This window comes from Callorhinus ursinus, unplaced genomic scaffold, assembly GCF_003265705.2.
Source record: "Callorhinus ursinus isolate GAN/ISIS: 27379988/994484 unplaced genomic scaffold, GSC_fseal_2.0 scaffold23, whole genome shotgun sequence".
NCBI lineage: Eukaryota > Metazoa > Chordata > Mammalia > Carnivora > Otariidae > Callorhinus > Callorhinus ursinus.
Genome location: NW_027397085.1, coordinates 3,026,629 through 3,040,707, shown reverse-complemented (window position 1 = coordinate 3,040,707; position 14,079 = coordinate 3,026,629). Strand labels below are relative to the sequence as shown.

Below are 14,079 nucleotides of genomic sequence, written 5' to 3'. Positions count from 1 at the left end.
GAAGCAGGCTCCCTGCTCAGCAGGGAGCCCAATGTGGGGCTCAATCCAAGGACCCTGGGATCATGACCTGAGCCGAAGGGAGATGCTTAACTGACTGAGCCACCCAGGTGTCCCAGCACAGTAACCTTATATCCAAAATATTCCATTTGTTGCTGCTTCCCTTTCATACTTCAGAACGCCCAAGCCCCAGGCTGCAGAATCTCAAATTCCCTAGAATTGTGTTGGAGTTAACAGAATTCACACCCAAGCAGATTGTGTTGACTATGAGAGAGACAGACAGACAGACAGAAAAGGGAGAGTGCCTGTGGTGGGGGGCACATGTGTCTCTGTGGTGGCAGTGGGGACATAGCAAGAGTGACTTGAGAGTGTCAGAAGCTATCTAGGGAAAATGGCTTTGGGAAGGCACAGGCAGAGCTTTGGGGAGATTCTGAAGATGTCTCCCCACATCCATGAAGTTGGATGTTAGCACTCCTAGACGACTACAGGCCTGGCTCCTGAGCCCAGTGTGGGGCAAAATAGTGGAATGCTGATGAGTGCTTAACAACTAGTTTGGCAGGGAAAGAGGCAATAAATGAAGCACTGATCTGCAGTGTTTGCTGAATTCTCAGGTGTCAATACTACCACCATGGCTGAGTTCCAGCTACCAGTGTGACATCATGGAACATGGAGTTGGGAGGAAATGAGCGGTAACACCCCATATGCAGTATCCCCACACAGAGATCCAGGAGACATAAATAACTTCAAGTGCATAGATAAGAATAGGCATAATGAAATAATTAGGAAGTGATGATATTTAAGTATTTATTGTCTTTATTTTTAATATAATTTCTTTAATTGTATGCCTATATAATTTAATTTTTAACAATGGCAGTGTTTCAACATCCATCTGGCTAAATTCCTGAAATTTTGGCACTCAGCTCTCATGAGTCCAGTATAAGCTGGTTTTGGACATTGGGTCTAAAGGAGAATAAAACACTCAGTATGTTAGAGGAAGATCCAAACTCCAAGGAGAATACAAGGCTCTTGCCTCCTACTTTATCCCTACCGTGACAGAGGAAAGCCCTAAAATGGGTGTGCAACAAACAACTTGTCTCCTTTAACATCACAATAACAAAAAGTAAAACAAAAAAACTCCAGAACCATTACCTGCTGGCACAGAATTTTCATCCACCTCATGGTTAACCCATATCCATCTAGGAGATAGCAGGTCTGGGATGGAAGGTTTATAGGAAGGCTAAGTTTTGAGATAGAAGGAAGAGGGGAGCTTGCGTAGTGTCAAAACGGACAGAGACTATCATAGAAGTTTCTAGAAGCCAGGTATGGTATTTGGACACTGGATGCTTAAGTTGGTGAGAGAAAGCCAGAAGGATAATGGAAGAAACTAACTCCTTGCCCTTCACAGTTCTGCCCTGGGCCAGTTCCGGCACAAAGTCTGAAGAACATTTCCTCACGAGATACTTATGGTAAAGGGAAAAAACCTTCAGTGGTCTCAGGAACATGTCTTATAAAATAGGTCTCCCAGAATTCAGGCCACAGAGCTGTCCTCAGCAGCCATAATGACACACAAAATAAGTGCCTGAGGCCTAGGTGCTACCAAATTCTGCCCTGCTGAGGACACATGGAGAGGAAAATGACCACATGCCATTTCAGTCCATTATCAGTCCAATCTACTTCTTGAGTGGCAGCAGAGTAGAAATCTAGTTCTAAAAATATCATTGTAATCTGTGGCTTAGAATAATCACACCTATCAAAAGCCAGGTTAAAGTGTGTGTGTGTGTGTGTGTGTGTGTGTGTGCACACGCTCTCGTGCACGTGCTCATGTGTGTGCAGGCTAGAATGAGGAAATGAGTACTACCTTGTGCATATATGCAACAGTAATTTTCTTTCTTGTTTCATATTTTCTTTCCGGGCAGCAGATTCAATGCTGGCAAACAGGAGAGTTGGGAGAAGGGAGCCGACGCTGCTGAGGACTCACCAGGACCCAGGCACCACGTGCAGCACCTTCCATCCCTTACCTCACACAGTGCTTGAGGACCTCTGAGGTGGGCAGTTGCACAGCCAGGAAGATCCAGAACTGTGTTTTAAACGGATCTGCTAGAAACCAAGGACCCTATACTGTGCCGCTGCTGGTCCCACCCTTCACAGATCAGAGCGGGGATGTCCGGAGCTGGGTCATACTCATATAGCACTGTGCCCAGCTCCAGAACAGTCACCAGCACAGAGGAGAGTCCACAAATCCTTGTTGAATGTAGTGATTTCAGAACAATGAGTTAACATCTGAGGGTTTGCCTGGCAGCGTGTGAATTGGGCAGAGACTCTACAACTATCCCAGGCCCAGTGATACCGCTTGAGAGGACATAAAACCAGATAATGGCAGACACTAATCCCTGTCTTGTATGAATGGCTACTGGTTTTCTCGTAAGTGGCACTGCTTGTCAGCATTCCTCAGCATGCTTTGAAGTTATGTGACTTTTGATGATAAAGGTGTGTTAGATTGTGTACCAGACCATGTCTATTTTTGGCTTTGGGGTACAGGGATGCTTGACACTCTGAGACAAACCTAATAGAGGAATAGCTAGATTTGTGAAGGTACGACTTGGCGGTGGGGTGGGGGGGAGTAATTTTGTGCTACAAAATTATTTACCGTGGGGTTCCTTTAGAGCATCATATTCCAGAGTGTGTTCAAAATATGAATCAATATGAGTCCATATTCTCCAGGCTGAAGCCACCATCTAGACCGGCCCTGTTCCCGTGCAAAGGAGCACCCAGCTCTGTCCTCCTTTGTTCTCCTTTCTTTTCTCCAGGTAGAGAAATGTCCCTTCAACTAATCTCAGTAAGTCTGGTGGAAAGGGACAAGCTGGCTGCCCCCAAGAAGGGAAGTTTGAGTGCAAGAATATAGACTGGGGAAGCAGAGGGGATGAGGGGAAAGATTTGTGACATCCGCTAAGAATGTTGCTGCATACCCAGGGGACACCCAACAGAGTGAGGCCCACCCTTGGGACTGTTTGCCCAGGGCTCCTGGGGGATTTTGAGGGAGAAAGAAACACAGTCCCCACAACGTCAGAGCCCCCACCTGTTTACACTAACCAGTTTCCACCACCCGAGGGGGTAAATTGAGCTACATATTTGATGATGAGGAAGTGAAGTGGAATGTGAGAATCTTCATTACTGACGTCAAGCTTGCCTTTCATTTTATTTATACCCATGACATTGTGACACGGGATCTAATTTTCCATTGTATTTTTTCCCTGTTAGGACCCGAGTGATGACAAATGATTTTGTGCCTGAGCCTGGAAAACAACATTTCGAATTCAAAGCTTGGGATCCTGCAGAATTCGGTGTCTATTTGTATCTCACCACCCGCCTGCCCCTCCGTTGAACCTCTGTACTGACCATCAAATTGGGCAAAAGGCATCATGCTCCTACCGGGCAAGGCTGCCCGAGAAGTCAGAGCGCAAGGTGCCCAGTGGCCCACTCCCCTCGGGTGACAGGCTGTTCCTTCCTGGCATGGGCGCTGGCGGGAGGCCAGGAAGCAATGGAGCCGCGAGGCAGCCTTGGCTCAGAGCCCTGGCTGCTGTCTGGGCATGAAACTGGGCTCTGGCACCAAGAGCGTGGTTCTAGCTCTCTGAGCCAGAACTGCTTGTGCAGCGACCACCCCAGCCCTCAGGCCCTGGTGAGGCCCAGTCCTTCTGCCCCTCAGGCAGAGCAGGTTCAGGAGCAGAGCTAGATCTGGAAGGAATGGCAGAAGTGAGTAGAGGATGCTGTGGCAAAAGCAAGTAATGTCTCCACACGGAGGAGCAGCCTCTGGGGGTGTGCCTAGGATGGAGGAGAGAATGGATGGGTGTCCAGCGAGTGGACAGAGCAAGCTTTACTCTGCTTCCTTGCTCTGCTGCGGACTAGGGGCCTCAGCCCTGCCAATGGCCTCCCTCCATGACCTGCCGGGGCCTCCCGTCCAGACACAGTGTCTCTACTGTCCTGAAACGAAAGCTCCGCCTGGGTCCCGCAAACCTGTCTCTTTCAGGAGGGCCTCCTGCTGCCAGCTTTTCAACCCTGTTTTTCAGCCTCTGACCCCAGAGTAATCTCAACTTCCTTGTACTCAGTTCAGAAGATGTTTGCTATTCAGGATTCTGATGCAAAGGTGTGATAAGAGAGGCCTCAGGCCTTCTGAGTTCGTAAACCAACAAAGTCCAAGGATTTGAAAACCGAGAAGCATTAGGACAGCCACGCCTTGAGAGGTGGCCCAGTGCCAGGTCCTGTCACCTGAAATCTTCCAAGATATTTAGAAATGGGTGTTAGCAGGGCTTTACTACATTTACTCTGGATGTCTTATTTGTCTTGTTTTTGAAACAAGAGTTTCCCATAGCACCAACAAAATCAGATCTGTGTTTTATTGACTTTCCTGCAGTTCCTATGCTTGACTTGGTTTTGCTTTCCGCCTCTGTGTCAGTTTTCTCAGTCAGTTTGGGTAGAGCTGGCAGAGTAAGCTGTTGTGTAGAAATACAGTGTGGGACACCTTCCAAGCTGCCGTGGTATCTCACCCTGAACTGGCCTAGCGGTGTGAGAGTTGCTTGAGGAAGAAGGTGCTGTCTTCATGTGCCCCAGCTGGGGCCAGGCCTTCACAATTCCATTTGCAACAGAGCCCACCTTATACCAGTGCTGAAAGCCTGTGTCTGTTTTATCACCTGGTCTCACATGCTTCCCCTTCCCATGGGTGATTATACCAGGTGCTGGGCTGGAGGGGAGGTCCAAGGGCAAAGGAGGTGTGAATTAGACGCGGGCCATTTTCCTCAGCCAAAAAAGGACAGCAGTAACACCAGGCTGCAGGAAATACAAGTTTGGTGGTACATTCACACTAAGTGGGCTCCACAGGCTCAGGGTATAACTGGACATGCTCTAGGTTTTATACCGGGAGGCTGGTGTCACTTAGAAGTCCCTTTCCCAAGGCTCAGTGGGTTGCTTGGGACAAGTGCTTGAAAGTTGTTGCCAGGTAGTCCAGGATGCAAATGCTTCCTTAGTAGCTCTGTGATCTTGGGAGGGTACTTAAGTTTTCTAGGCCTCAGTTCCCACATCTGTAAAAAGGAGATACTGAGCCTGTCACATAGAGTTAATGTGGGGGTTAAATGAGATTAGGAAAACAAAGCATGTCTACCACATTGAACACAGAGTAGGGACTCCCTCCTTGGACTGGAGATCAGAGAACCCCTCAGAAGGCCTGCTTTTAAGTCTTAGCCCAGCCAGGTGGGTCCACTTCTCTGAGTTTGCTTTGTGACAGATGCAAAGGTTGAGAATCCATATGCTGACTGAACAGATATGATCGTGCTGATTAAGATTGGGGTGAAGAGACAAGTGAGCCTCTCAACTCAGTCAACACAGTGTGGAGAGAAGAATTGTCTTAGTGAACAAGTGTTGGAAGAGCAGAGCTGAGGAACACAGAAACATGGCCAGCCTGATCCTTGCCATGCTGCCCAAGGTAGAGTTGGGTCAGGTGGGGCTGCCTCTGCCCGGATTGTCTCTGCCTTAAGTCTGCCTTGAAGGTTCAAGTGAACCTGATTTTGTCTTGGGATTCAGGAAGGGAACATTGAAGTATGCTATAGGGTCCCTAGCACACTTTACCCAGGACAAGACCATAGCCCCTTTTCCTGACCCCCATCCCCCATCATGGCCCCCACCTGCCAGCTACCCACAATCCTCTGGGTGTTCTTGTGTAAGGTGAAGTCTCAGCTAGGAAAAGCATTGAGTGACACACTTGTCAAGAGGGATCTTGACAATGGACAGGGAAGGAAGTCTGAGAGACAGGGAGTCATAAGTGGTCTTTACTCTAGATGGCGAATAAATGAGACTTGGTTATTTTTCATGCTATGCCTTTTATGACTGGAGGCAAAAGTTCACATGGTGAACTCAAAAAATACTTTGGGGTCTCACACCAGGTTGGCTAGGAAAAACTGACCAATAAGCATTGAGTACCTACTCTGTGACAGGCATGGTGTAAAGCTTTGAGTATACATGGTCCTTGCCTTCACAGAACTCAGAGTCTGGTGAGGAAGGTAGATTTTTTAAAAAAAGATTTATTGATTAGAGAGAGGGGGGAGGGGAAGGCCAAAGGGAGAGAAGGAGACTCTCAAGCAGATGCCCTGCAGAGCACAGAGCCCAACAAGGGGCTTGATCTCAAAACCTTGAGATTATGACCTGAGCCAAAACCAAGAGTTGGTCACTTAACTGACTGAGCCACCCAGGTGCCCTGAGGAAGGTAGATTTTTCAAATCCACCAACAGTTGCATAATTTGCAGTTTGTGATAAATGAATAATTATATGAGAGAGTAACAACGGGGATATGATACAGATTGGGGAGCTGGGGTCAAGATAGTTCTTTCTGAGGAATTGACAGATAAAGCCTAGAACAGTGCTTCTCAAAATTTTTTTTATTTTTTATTTTTTAAAGATTTTATTTATTTTTTGACAGAGAGAGACACAGTGAGAGAGGGAACACAAGCAGGGGGAGTGGGAGAGGGAGAAGCAGGCTTCCTGCTGAGCAGGGAGCCCGATGTGGGGCTCGATCCCAGGACCCTGGGATCATGACCTAAGCTAAAGGCAGATGCTTAATGACTGAGCCACCCAGGTGCCCTTTTTTTTTTTTTAAGATTTTATTTACTTTTAGTGCTTCTCAAATTTTAATGTGCATCAGAATGACCTGGAATTTGTTTAAAAAAAAAAAAACAGATTTCTGGGTAACCCCCACCAGAGTTTCTGATTCAGTAGGTCTGAGGTGAGTCCAAGACTGCATTTCTAATAAATTCCTGGGTGATGCTGAGATTGCTGGTTTGGAGGCCACACTTTGAGAACCACGAGGCTGGAGGATTGGTAGGAACTAGCCAGGTAAAGAGAGTGGGGTGGGGTGGGGTCACCAGTACAGCAGAGGGAGCAGCATGTACAAACAGCCAATCTGGAAAAGATCTGGGGGTGGGTGGGTTTCAGGTAATAGAAAGGTCAGTGTGTCTGCAAGGCAGTGAATTCGTGAACCAGTGGTGATGAGGTGATGTTAGAGGTGAACCTGACCCTTATTCCCATCCTGATATTTACTCCACCGGAGACTCTCTAGTGGTAGCATGTCTAAGATGAATGGTTCCACTGACCCTGAGAGATGTCTACTACAACCTGAGGCTAATGGAATAGTGCTGCCCCTGAGGTACTGTGAAGATTCAAAGTGGTAATGTATGCAAAGGACTAAGCTAAATGTTTAGTCTGTTCTAGATGTCTTTCCTCCTGCTTTCCCTGACTTGAAACATGACCCTGTCTATAGTTTAGCTAGAAGAGGACATGTTTCTGAATGGGTGCTCAGGTGTTAACCTAGAGCTGCAAACAAAAGGAGTTAATGTGGAAGTGATCCATGCTATCTAAATGGGGATAAGGTTCAATAGTTGGGTATAGATAAGAAATCTGGATACCGCTTCCAAAGAGCAGGTGTGCATGTGCGTGCGTGTGTGTGTGTGTGTGTGTGTGTGTGTTCTCTTACATCTCCGGCAATTCATTATTGTCACAGATTTTAAACCAAAGAAAGCATGGGCTGGGTTTTTGGGTGCCAAAGTGCACAGTTGACATTACGCCAACTCAATTTAGACCACATTTACTCAGGGCTCACTCTGTGCCAGGTGCTATTCTAGGTGTTGGGAAGACAGAGGTAGGTGAACAAGGTGAGGTCCCTGCTTTTGAGCTCCTGCTCTCACTGGGACATGGGCACATAAGTAACACAGAGCAGTGGGATGAAAGCCACAACAAAGGTCCGTACAAAGGGCAATAGAAACTCAGGCAGAGCAGTTTTGCCCGGGGAAGTCAGAGAAGGTCACAGACAGAAAGTGACCTTGGAGCCAGGCCTAGAAAGGAAACATCTAGAGAATGAGCAGAACTGAGGGATAAATGAACAAACCTCCTTTAAGAACTTTATTGTTATTGTTTGAAGCTGTGACCTAAATCATCATTATGAGCTTCTAGAAGATACATGGCCACATGGTATTGAATATGATTTAAAATATTGCATAAACTGGTATATATAGAAACACATATGGAAACAATCTGAAAATATTTCTCCTCAAATATAGTGCCATTTGCTTTTATGAATTTGCTATTTCTGGATGAAAAAGTAAAATACAGTTTGGTCTGCTGAGACACAGAAGAAATTCTATTGCCATCCCAAGTGAAAATAATCTTGATTGTTAATTCATTCATGTATTTAGTTAGTCAACAAATATTTAGTTAGAAAGTTCAGGTTTTGAAGCTCTGCAATAGGTCCTTTAGGGGCAACAAAGACATATAAGATACTGTCCTGCCGTCAGGATTCTTCAGGGCTTAGGAGTGAGAAAAACACCTGAATGTAAATAACTCTAACATAAGTGGTGGTAAGTAATATGAGTGAGCACAAACAGAATGCTCCGAGTATTTTGAGAGAAACAAGTTATTTCCTGATTGGGATAATCATGGAAAGCTTGAACATTGATGGAGAAGCCATTTGTGCTAGGCCTTAGAGGATGGAAAGGGATTGGACACACAGAAACCAGGGTGGGGGTAGATAATCTGGACAGAGGTAGGTTTGTGAACAAAATGGGTGGGAGATCACTGAGAAATGGCACTTTGGCCTGTTTAGGGGTATGACTTGGAGAAAGAACTAGAATAGGTAGATGTCAGCCTTACAGCCAAGTTTGAACTTGATTCCCCTGGCTATGACTTCTTGGAATTTGAAATACCAAGCATCTGTCACTTGGTTTCTTGTATGCTTGTTTTAGTTGGCATCTCAGGCCTGACCTTCATCTTGGCATAATTTCGTCCAACCCATAGGATATGTTTTAAAAAATCAGTCTGTGTATGCTGATAGAAGTGCCATCACATTGTGGCTCCAAATTGCCCTAAAGGCCATGGATTAAAAGTAGGTCTTGTTCTTCAGGAATTTATAATTCCATGTCTGGAGGTTGAAAGAGAAGGGTTTTATATCAGAGTCCCTTCAGGAAACAGATGAAGCCTTGTCCTACACAAGTGTGGACAGGTGGAAGGAAACCCACAAGGGATGGTGCAGTATCCATGAGCTAGTGAGAGTCCAGAAGCTGTTACCATCTGTAGGCTGATGGTAACACCCTTAGGACAGGTGACACAGCAAACATTGGAACTTGGAGAGAGCTCTGTGCTCTCATGGAGTCTCATAGCTACTGTCCACATTCTCACCTGTGTGGATGCCCCGCATTGGCTGAATCCAACTGACCGGACGTCAGAGGGTAATTGCTGTATTCTGTACAGGTCCCCCTCCCAGGGCACAGGGTTGGGGAGGAAGGACGTAGAGCCCATCTGGAGAGCAGATTGAGAGATTGCAGCACAATTCTCTTTAGCTTTAATATTTCTGTTCCAAAACAACCCAAACTACAGTAAGCCTTCATTTACTGTATTGTTGTTCTCAGAAATTTATAAATAAGAAACACGGGGTATTGGTTGGATAGATAGGTGAAGGGTGGATGGTGAAGGAGTCTTTCGCTGAGACAGTTCATTAAGTAGTAACTCAACCAAATTGCAAGACTGGTGAACACAAGGACTAGGCTGGGTTTGTTCACTGTCAAATCCTCGATGCATAGCGCTGTGCCTGGAACTTAGTATACCCCAAAAGTTTGTCCGAATGATATGATAGATGAAACATCAAGAACACCAAGCAACATAAAAGGTGCATCTGGGAGTCTTAGGACACAGGAGAATCCAAAGTGAGGGTCCGGCGCTAGCATATTGGACCTAGGAGAAGCAGGGGATGACAGAATTTGTTTTTCTGCCTCTAGTACTTTTTGTTTAGGTCACAGCTTCTAGCACCAACTAGGGAACAAAGGCCATCTCATGGTCTTGGGAGATAAAGAACAGTCTTGTTTTTAAACAATCTTTCCATCTTTTTCAGTCACTTAAAAGGACAACACTCTAACTCTGACAACCCAACTTCAGTTAATTCATCTATTCATTCAGTGAACATTTACTGAGTGCTTATTTTGTGCCTGGGAATCCAAAAATAAGACAGATACAGACTCAGCCCTCAAGGAGCTTAGTCTGATAGGAGCTAGACAGGCCGTTAGGAAAGAATAGTGCTGGCTATACTTTACAGCTAGTGCTGGCTACCGGGAGTGCAGGGCACTATGGGAGAAATAGGGAGACACCCTGCACAGGCCGGAGGGCACAGCCTAGGTGCATTGAGTCCTGACGCACTCTTCCACCTGTTTACTTTATCTCTGGCACCCTTCCCCACCCCACCCCCAGCCCCCAATAAATAAGAGGGTAGTAAGTAAGTAAATGATGGGTAAAGCAAATTCCTGAGGTAACGCTTTGACTTGGACACATTCACACAAGTGCCATAAGCCAATCAGTGAGCACAGGTGGAGGCGACAGCCCTTCCTCCACCTAGAGAAGAGGAGCAGGAGGTCAGGAGGGCACAACGTGGGCGTCTGGATTGGGGAAGAAGAGAGGACAGACAAGGGAAGCAGGGGGCCATCTAGACAAACCTCACTGACTTCAGAATTTGGGGTAGGGTCAGTACTATTTACCTCTAACTCATTGCAAACAAGTGGAAAATATGTGAGGAGGTTGGTTGGTTTGCTTGCATTTGCACGGTTGTTTTTTAGCCTCTAGCAACTGTGATGTAGGGGCCCAGGCTCAAAAGTGTTGTTATGTCCCTGCATGATCCGTATTAACACCGATCCCCCTGATTTACAAAGGTGCATGGCTGGCTTCAAAACATGGACGATTCTTTTACAAAATCGCTTTATTCCCAGAGGTTTTGTTAATTGGGACATTTCTTGTCTTTAACTTGAGTATTATTACTAGCAGTAGGAGGAAAACATAAGTTGGGGGAGGAGGGGTGAAGCGGGGGGGCAGAAATAGAGTGTTGGTCAGAATCTAAGGGCTATGGTCTGTTAATTTATCTGTATCTATGCGTTTATATTTATATTTTAAAAAGCCTACTCAAGTTGTAAGAATTTGATTGAAATGCATTTTAATTCTTAGATAAATTTGAGAAACAGAAGTATTTTTTTTTAAACTACTACCTCTCTCCATCTTATTTTTTAAAGGAGGAAAAAACTTCCAGCCCTGGAAAGTTAAGTGTGTGTGTGTGTGTGCGTGTGTGCGCGCTCGCGCGCGTTGGTGCGCGTACACGCAGAGCTATCTTTCATTTTCTCTAAGAACTTTATTTCTGTTAGGGAGTAACTCTCCATTTAAGGTGTTGAGAGTTTTGATGTCCTTGCCTGAAAGAAGTTAGGCTGGAATCAACATCTGGTCGGAGGGCAGGTTATCTTACTTTCCATCTGCTGCAGTCTCCCTTGTCCAATCCTCTCAGCGTTCACCTCTGGAAACACTTTGAGTCTGGATCCTCAACTCTCCTGCTCATGCTTCCTCTCATATCTGTGTATTGATGATGGCTGGATTTTTAGCTCCAACCCAACTATTTCCCACCATCTGCAGACCTGTTTCCTCTTACTGACTAGACATCTTTCCTGTGTGTTCCATGGGCATCTCAGACCCAACAGACTCAAACTGCTCACCTGAGAGCACTTGCTGTTTTAGTGGGAACTGTTGCACCCAGGAGTCGCCCACTCACAGCCCATCCATTACCAATCCCTAGTCCATCCCCAAGTATCCTTCCTGTTCTCCTCCTCCCCTCCATTCCTAAGGCCAATGCTCTTCTTCAGGCTCTCCTCAGCTCCTTCTGGATTGTTAATTATCTCTCTATCCCTCTTTGTCTTCTCAACCCATGCTTTCCTCTACCATCAGATATATGTTTATAATGTGCAACCTCCATGTCTGTTCCTTGTGTCAAATCATTCCAGAGTTTTCCATTTTCTAGCTCTTCATGTCAGTGGACAACCCATTTAAATAGTTGCATTCTCTTTGGTGGGTTTTCTTCCTATTATATGGCCTTGGCTCCTGAGGCTCTTTGCATGTGTCAGTTCAAATGCCCCTTCCCAGAGCAGTTGGCTCTGACCTCCTAAACTAAAGTGGCCTACGCTTCAGTTCTTCAGATCATAATAAAATGATCTTTTGTTTTCCTTTTTTTCCTTAATTGTCTCTCTTCCCTCCATTAGAATGTAAGCATCATGACAGTATGGATTCATGTTATTTACAATCTATCCTCAGCACCTAAAATCATTCCTGGCATGCAGTAATTGCTCAAAAAGATCTTTTGGGTGGATGAATGAATATATAGTTGATGCTTGAACAGTGCAGGGTGTAGGGGCACTGACACCCCTCCCTCCCTCTCTACACAGTCACCCATGCACTTGAAACTTTCGACTCCCTAAAACCTTAGCTACTAATCACCAGGAGCCTTACTGATAACATAAATAGTCGATTAACACAAATTTTGTCTGTTCTGTGTATTATATACTATATTCTTACAATAAAGTAAGCTAGAGAAAAGACAATGTTCAGAAAATAATAAGGAAGAAAATACATTTATAGTATACTGTACTGTACTTACTGAAAAAAATCTATGTGTAAGTGGACCCCTGTAGTTCAAACCCGTGTTGTTCTAGGGTCAACTATAAAATTGAATAAATTTGCTCCTACTAGAAATGCCGTGATAGGCCCCGTGGTGTGCGGTGGATACGGAGCCAGCCATGAGCTCAGAGGTCGCTGTGCTGCCTGCTCCAGACCCTTGCTCCACTTCACCTCTGCACCCTGCCGCACAGTGCTCGGCTCCCAGAGGAAGCCACAGTCAGCCGAGGCCACCGACCCACCACTGGAGCCATGGTCCATGGGTACAAAGGAGTCAAGTTCCAGAACTGGGCTAGTACCTATGGCTGTTGCCCAGAAATATACTATCAGCCCACATCCTTGGAGGAGGTCAGAGAGGTGCTGGCCCTGGCCAGGCAGCAGAACAAGCGGGTGAAGGTGGTGGGTGGTGGCCACTCGCCCTCCGACATCACCTGCACCGATGGTTTCATGATCCACATGGGCAAGATGAACCGGGTTCTCCAGGAGGACACAGAGAAGAAGCAGGTGACTGTGGAGGCTGGCATCCTCCTGGCTGACCTGCACCCACAGCTGGGCAAGCACGGCCTGGCCTTGTCCAACCTGGGCACTGTGTCAGACGTGACTGCAGGGGGTGTTATCGGGTCCGGAACGCACAACACAGGGATCAGACACGGCATCCGGGCCACCCAGGTGGTGGCGCTGACCCTGCTAACGGCCGACAGGACCATTCTTGAGTGTTCCAAGTCCAGCAACACAGAGGTGTTCCAGGTGGCGCGGGTGAACCTGGGCTGCCTGGGAGTGATCCTCACCATCACCCTGCAGTGTGTGCCCCAGTTCCACTTGCAGGAGATCTCCTTCCCCTCAACCTTGGAAGAGGTTCTTAACAACCTGGACAGCCACCTGAAGAAATCGGAATATTTTCGCTTCCTGTGGTTCCCACACAGCGAGAACGTCAGCGTCATCTACCAGGACCACACCAACAAGCCCCCCTCCTCTTCTGCCAACTGGTTTTGGGACTATGCCATTGGATTCTATTTACTGGAGTTCCTGCTCTAGATCAGGTCCTTCCTGCCAGGCCTCGTGGGCTGGATCAATCGCTGCTTCTTCTGGCTTCTGTTCACCAGGAAGAAGGAGAGCAGCAACCTCAGCTACAAGATCTTCAGCTACGAGTGCCGCTTCAAGCAGCACGTCCAGGACTGGGCCGTCCCCAGAGAGAAAACCAAGGAGGCCTTGCTGGAACTGAAGGCCATGTGGGAGGCCCACCCCAAGATGGTGGCCCACTACCCCGTGGAGGTCCGCTTCACCCGCGGGGATGACATCCTGCTAAGCCCCTGCTTCCAGAGGGACAGCTGCTACATGAACATCATCATGTACAGGCCCTATGGCAAGGACGTGCCCCGGCTGGACTACTGGCTGACCTACGAGACCATCATGAAGCAGGTCGGGGGCAGGCCCCACTGGGCCAAGGCCCACAACTGCACCTGGAAGGACTTCGAGAAAATGTACCCAGCCTTTTCGAAGTTCTGTGCCATCCGAGAGAAGCTGGACCCCACCAGGATGTTCCTGAATGCGTATCTGGAGAAGGTGTTCTACTGAAGC

The 14,079-nt window shown here is 46.9% G+C and overlaps 1 pseudogene; it reads left to right on the top strand.

Moving 5' to 3' along the window:
• LOC112839705 (L-gulonolactone oxidase pseudogene) overlaps positions 1-14,076 on the top strand; it is a 33,321-nt pseudogene extending 19,245 nt beyond the window's left edge.
• Positions 14,077-14,079: the final 3 nt, after the last annotated feature.